Source organism: Chelon labrosus (genome assembly GCF_963514085.1).
Source record: "Chelon labrosus genome assembly, chromosome: 19".
Classification (NCBI taxonomy): domain Eukaryota; kingdom Metazoa; phylum Chordata; class Actinopteri; order Mugiliformes; family Mugilidae; genus Chelon; species Chelon labrosus.
Genome location: NC_140352.1, coordinates 20,420,319 through 20,426,740, shown reverse-complemented (window position 1 = coordinate 20,426,740; position 6,422 = coordinate 20,420,319).

Genomic DNA, 6,422 nt, shown 5'->3' with positions numbered 1-6,422 from the left:
TGCTGTCTTATTATTTTGAGGTGAGAAAGTCTCACAGTGTTCTCTGTTGAGATAACATCATGGCGGTTGTGTTGCTGTGGTTGGCCGTTTCCTTTTTTACAAAGAGTCTATCCTATTAGGTCTCTTTTGAAAGACTTCCCACACTTTTGATGATTAGGCTCTTACGGATAAAGATCCTTTCAAGTTCAAACATTCAAGAGAAGTAACAATGGTCAAAACACATTTTTTTTTTAAATGATGCGATGCAGTTTTTGCATGCGGTTCTCAGATTCAGAATGTCCAGTGGATGTTCAGACAGAGAAATGGGATGCCTGCCGACACAGTGGCTTGAACCTGTAAAGTCTCTTCTACTTACTACACCATCATGCTGCTGTAAAGACTATGTGTGAGTGTGTAAGCTACACTTTAACACCTCACTGAATCCCCCCAGGAAGAATTGATTAGCTCTCTCTAATCACTGCGGATTAAGTGGGGAAATCACTACTGAGAACAGGAACCTTCAAGAGGAGGGGTGGAAAGGTTGGAACAAAATACATTCTTTTCATCTCTTTCCATAACTTTACCTCACAGTCCCTCTTACCTTGTCATTTTGGTGAACAGCTTTTAATTATATAGTTTAAACATCAAGAAACAGTTTTAACTAGCATCCTGGAAGTGATGTTTTATCCATAGCTTTTACAGGTCAAGGAAAAAGAAGTTCAAAGTCAGCAGCCAGTACTTACATGGCTTCATCTTTTATTCAGACCAGCCCTCAGGACTAGAAAAATTACAGTATGTCTGACTAGAGCAGGGGTGTCAAACATACGTGGCAAAATCAGCCCGCCAGAGGATGTAATCTGGCAGGAATTTGCAAAAGTGCAAAATGTTGAAACTCAGAAGATTACTGGTATTTGGGAAGGTTCATTAAGTATATGGAATGTCCTATGTTCAACGCGGTTCCTGAATGCACCATATTCCTGTGTTGTAAATATTACAGACAGGTGTCAATCTGTTTGATTACCCTAGAAAGAGTCGTACATTCTAACTTCCGGTACACATCCCAAATGTAATACTTTAGTAGACCTGTCATCCGTTCACCTCCCATGCAAAGAGTAATTAATCAGACCCACTCTCCTGTGAAATAAGACAACACAGTGCTACAAAAGAGTAGCAAACAGAAAAGAACATCCAGAAGTAAACGTCAGAGAGCAATAAAATTGCACTATAAAGAAAAAGGGAAACATCTGAAGTTGTTGTAATTTATAGGTTATACTATAATGTTTCTGGTCCGGCCCACTTGAGATCAAATTGGGCTGTATGTGGCCCCTGAACTAAAATGAGTTTAACACTCCTGGACTAGAGTGTCGTTATAAGTGAAGTAGGAAAGGATTGATTGACAGGTTTGGAAAAAAGGAAAAAAGTATGTAGTGTAAATATTTAGTGTAGTATTTTCTCTCCAAGGACATTACACTGTAGTGTGTGTGTTCCTTCTTACCTTGTATCTTTGTGGGACTATACCAAATTTATTAAAGTCCCAATAAAGCACCCTCTCTCTTTGAAATATAAATTTTAATCCAGTGTTGAGTTGATTTTATTGCTCATTAATTCTTTGGGGCTTGCTTTGGTGAGATTGCAGTGTAACACAACACACTACTGGCCGATAATATAAGTAGACTACTGTAAATACATAAAATAATACCAACAAATACTGAGAAGTAGAGCCCAACCGATAAAGGATTTTGAAGGCCGATACCGATACAAATATTTGTTGGTTTTAAAAACTGATATATCGGCCGATATTTTTTTTTTTTTTCCAGAAACGCGCAACAAAACATTAACTGATTTCCCTAACATTAGTTATTTGTAGTTATTTATGAGTTTTAACTAAAATAATATGATAATGCATCCCTTTACCTGCACTTTTTAAATTCTTTCCATCAAGCTACATCAAACCATTTTCAATCATCAGTTGCTGCCTGCCTTCTAAAACCTACTATTTAGCGATCTAAATCCATTATGTGACTCGTTAATGCTGCGGCTGAACGACAGTCTGCAACGCACACTTGGCGTCATTGGATTTCACACACGTGAAAGAAAAGCTAACTTTTATGCACAAGCTACGTTTGATACTTTTTCTCTATGTATAAATGTTCACTCCTCGCAAGTCTAACGTACATTTTACAATGCAGGGACTAACTAGAGATATGCTAGTTATAAATACAGTAATCATTACAGTACTTTATTTAGGCAGAATAAGTTCGTTGTGGTTTCCAAGCTCATTAATGTTAACGTTAGCGGTCTTCCACTGATAGTGGCATTAGCTAGCTTTCTGGTTAGCTAGTCTATGATGAGCCATAATTTAGCAATGGATAACGTCATACTGCAAATTGTAAAACATACATTTTCAGTATAACAGGCCAAAGAGAGATGATACGTCTCATTGCTATAACTGTCACGCTATTAAAGAAATACTTCAGTCACATTGTCAAAAGTTAAAAGGACAGTCAGTCACCTACACTGTAACAACGTAACGTAATTAGCTAATTCCGCTTCACTCTCGGCTTATTTAACAGCAGCAAAACTGGACATGATAGTCAAGAATTTTGTCATGCTTATTTGAGTTAAGAGAACTGATGGGGATGTTCTTTTAATTGTTATTCAAGCAATGTATGTCTCGTGACCAACTCACTATGAACACACTTCACCGATGATCTTACTCGCGGGTAACTGGTTCTCTCTGCCCGACTCTGACTGGATCAGCACGAGTTATACACGAGTGTTGCCAACAGGGACGGTGTAGAGTGCCCTCTGGTGGACAAACTAAACTATACAACGCCAACACTCATGACATGGTTGAAGGGTGTTTCGTTTTTATTTTATTTTTGAAATATTCATTTATCGGCCATTATAAATGCCGATACCGATAGTTTTAATATCGGCCGGCCGATATATCGGTCGGGCTCTACTGAGAAGACAACAAGCTAAAAATGCGTACAAGTACCAAAGATTTAAAGCTGAACAGTTGACCAGCCTCAGAGAATGACCTTCTTTAGAAGCTCTCATTTCTAAAACTAAGCTGTCTGCATCTCCTCCCTGAGGGGATTTTCATGGACGATCATTCCTAGCAATATTCTGAGCTTTTTGTTGAAACCAAAATGTAAATGTTGCAAAAGGAAATGGGAGGAAGATGCAGTTCAGATATAGATATTACATCTACATTTCAACAATTGCTTTACCGTCATTCGTGTGTCTGTGCCGATGCAGTCACAAGAAGCTCTATTCTACTGTAGGGTCAGAGAGAGATGCTCATTTAACTACATAATGTATCTAGTTACATTATGTTAACTACACTGTTAAAAGTGCATAAAACAAACAGCATATGGTCTTAAGTGTTTTGGCCAATTATTACAAGTTGTATATACAGAGCATTGCAACTAGACATTTCAAAGGGTGTGCTAGTTTTTCCACCTTCCAGACAGAATCATGGTAGAGTATTACATTCAATAAACAAACAATGACATAATGATAATTCCAAGAGTCTGTACTCTGGCTGCTTACAATTGTGAACATTTATTCAGTGTCCTTGTTCTTTAACAGTCAAAAGAGCATATTTACATATTCTTTATATATTTGAATAAGTAATGCAAATGGAGGAGAAAGGAACAACCTTATCGTGAAATGATATGATCTGGCCAGGGTGTCATATCTACAGTTACTGTATTGCCGATAGGTTTACAGGTCACATAAGAAATCAAAAGCCCAAAGAGGGTTTTACAGCATCAGCTGAGGACTCATACTGTACATTCCTGGTTCAATAAAATCATATTAAGCCGTCTTAGGGTGATTTCACACACAAGTCATTGTTTCTAAACCTGGAGCTCCTCCCCTGCCAGGTCGGTTCGTTTGGGCTGGTCAGCTTGGGCTGGACAGCAATCGCACTTCATTCCAAAACACATCAGCTGAGCTGAAACACAATGTACCAAACATATGCGCAATCTTAAAAATTCTCTATAAACTTGAGATGGGCTGAAATGTAGAGCCACTATATCTATATATACAGATAGATGTGTATAGGGTGAATGATCCTCTGCTATAAAGCTGGATAAACTTGCCGAAAATATTCCTGGCCATGTGCTAATGTTTTTAGTCCGATAGATTTCAGTTTGTGAATGCATATAATATGCATCCACAAACTGGTGCGAACAATTCCTGCAATTTTTGCATGTGAGCGGTCTAAAAACCACACCTCTAACTGTCTGAGCTGGTGTCTACATAAATATAACTAAACTATCATCTTCACTCCTAGTCTTACTACCATAGCAGGTGCTGTTGGAAATGTCTGTCAAATTAAGCTGCTGTGTTGCACTAATTTAACATTGCTGTGCCATCTGTAAATGCAGTTTCGAAACAAGTGGTGACGCCTGATTGTTAGGGGAGTATAATCAAACAGACGAAGGATATAACACGGCAAAGAGAAGCTGAGAGCTTGTGGAAGAAATGACTAAAGGAAGCAGGGACACAAGAGGTGATGACTTTTTCACAGTGAAAGTAGAGGCAAGGGCGTCACGGCTGGAACACACATACACACACACAACTGTGGAGTCAGACATTATCCTGAGGCCCTGATGACTCATAAATACGGTGGCAGCATTCATCCTCTACGCATTTATTTGTGTCTTTACAGGGTGCTTATCATTCCATGAGGATATCAGAGATTCCTTCGGCGTGCTTCAAAGTGATGTTCATTTTACTGTGAATAACTTGTGTGCCTTATGAATGGTCCTGTTTGACTGATCCCAGTGGGGTTGGCTGCTGCATGTCGCCACAGTAATTACAGGAACAAGCTTTCATAAGAAGTCTCTCACTTTCTCCATGGCTGTTTCTCTCTTGTCAAATGAGCCATGGAGTGGAATGATGCAGTCGAGCAGTGCGTCATAAGTTGTTATTGATTTCACAATCATGATTATGTGCGTGTCTCGTGAGCATGAGATTTCTGTTTTACAACTTTAAGTATATGTTCTGTATCAAGGCACCACGTAGCAGAATGTACTGAGCACAAAGGTTAAACACTGGCGCACCACTGGAGGGACCCACTTCAGTCGATGACAGTGGTTTTTTGCACAAATGCCAAATATACAATAAATAAATGATCAAAAACAAGTTTTAAAATCACTCCTGTGGTTTAAAATAACCTGTGGTTACTTCTTGTTTGTAGATGATAAAACATGTATGAAATGAGGGGTTTCACACTGTCACACTGTAGTTTAATAAATTAATAATAGCTTATTTGTATTTATAAAAAATGGCCTCATCTTCATTTTAACTCTGTGGAAACAGCTTCTGCAAGCCAAGTATTGTGTTCCCAAATGAATGTTGCCTGAGCGAGCATGTTTTTTTTTTGTCTGTGTGTTTGAATGAAAATAGCCCTTAAAAAAATAGCACTGTATGATTTATTCATCAGCCAAAATCATTTTAGAGCCAAATGCAGACGAAAGCTGTCAATAGACTGAGCTCAGCTCTTCCTCACTGTGGTGGTAAATTCCCGTCAGAGGCTTGGTGTTTGTTCCATTCTTGCCGTATGCCTTTTTATTTTTTTTTATTTATCTCTTTTTGTCAAGATTCACTCTCTTTCACAATGTCTCCCTCAAACTGCTGAACTACAGCTCCTGCTGTGTTTTTTTTCTCTCTCTAGCTATTTAAGACATGCATCACCATTTCATTTCATCAGGTTTTTTTTTTTCCCCTAGAAGGAAAATGCTGGAGTTATTCAATTCAAATTGGTCGTCATTTGAAACATCTGATATCAGTTCATGAAATACTTGGACCGATTATCAAAAATATATTTTTAATCCTCACTTTAAAAATTATTCTTGCGAGATTTGTCCGTGCATGAAGGAGATCCAAAACATGACAGAAACTACAACTCTGAGAGCACCGTCAAGCCTGATTGAGGGTTCGAGTCCCGTTCGTGGCTGTCTTTATTAAATTTCAGTTTATTTTTTACACAACATTTATTAAAAACACGTGGAAGTGTTTTAATCATAGATGTAACCCACAGGATTCTTAAAGAATATTTTGAAGCTCAGTGTGGGTAGCACCGACCGTCGCCATCTTGGCATTGCTTGACTCCTCCTAACTTCTGATTAATTCAAAAATGGTCAAAGAGGCGGAGCCACAGTGGAGCTGAGGCTTCCAGGTGACCGCTAACAACCTGAGACACCACATACCTGCCACTCAAAGCAGCCACACCAATTATTGTTTTTTTTGTATCAAGTTATAAACATGTTCACTCTTGCTGTAAAGTTGGTTTATGGAGATTGATCATAGATTGACAAGCTTTTGGAGCCAGCCTCAAGTGGCCATTTGCAGAACTGTAGTGTTTTGCCACTTTTGCACTGACGTCTTTTTTTTTTTTTTTCCCTGGAGGTTTCTTCTTGGTTTTT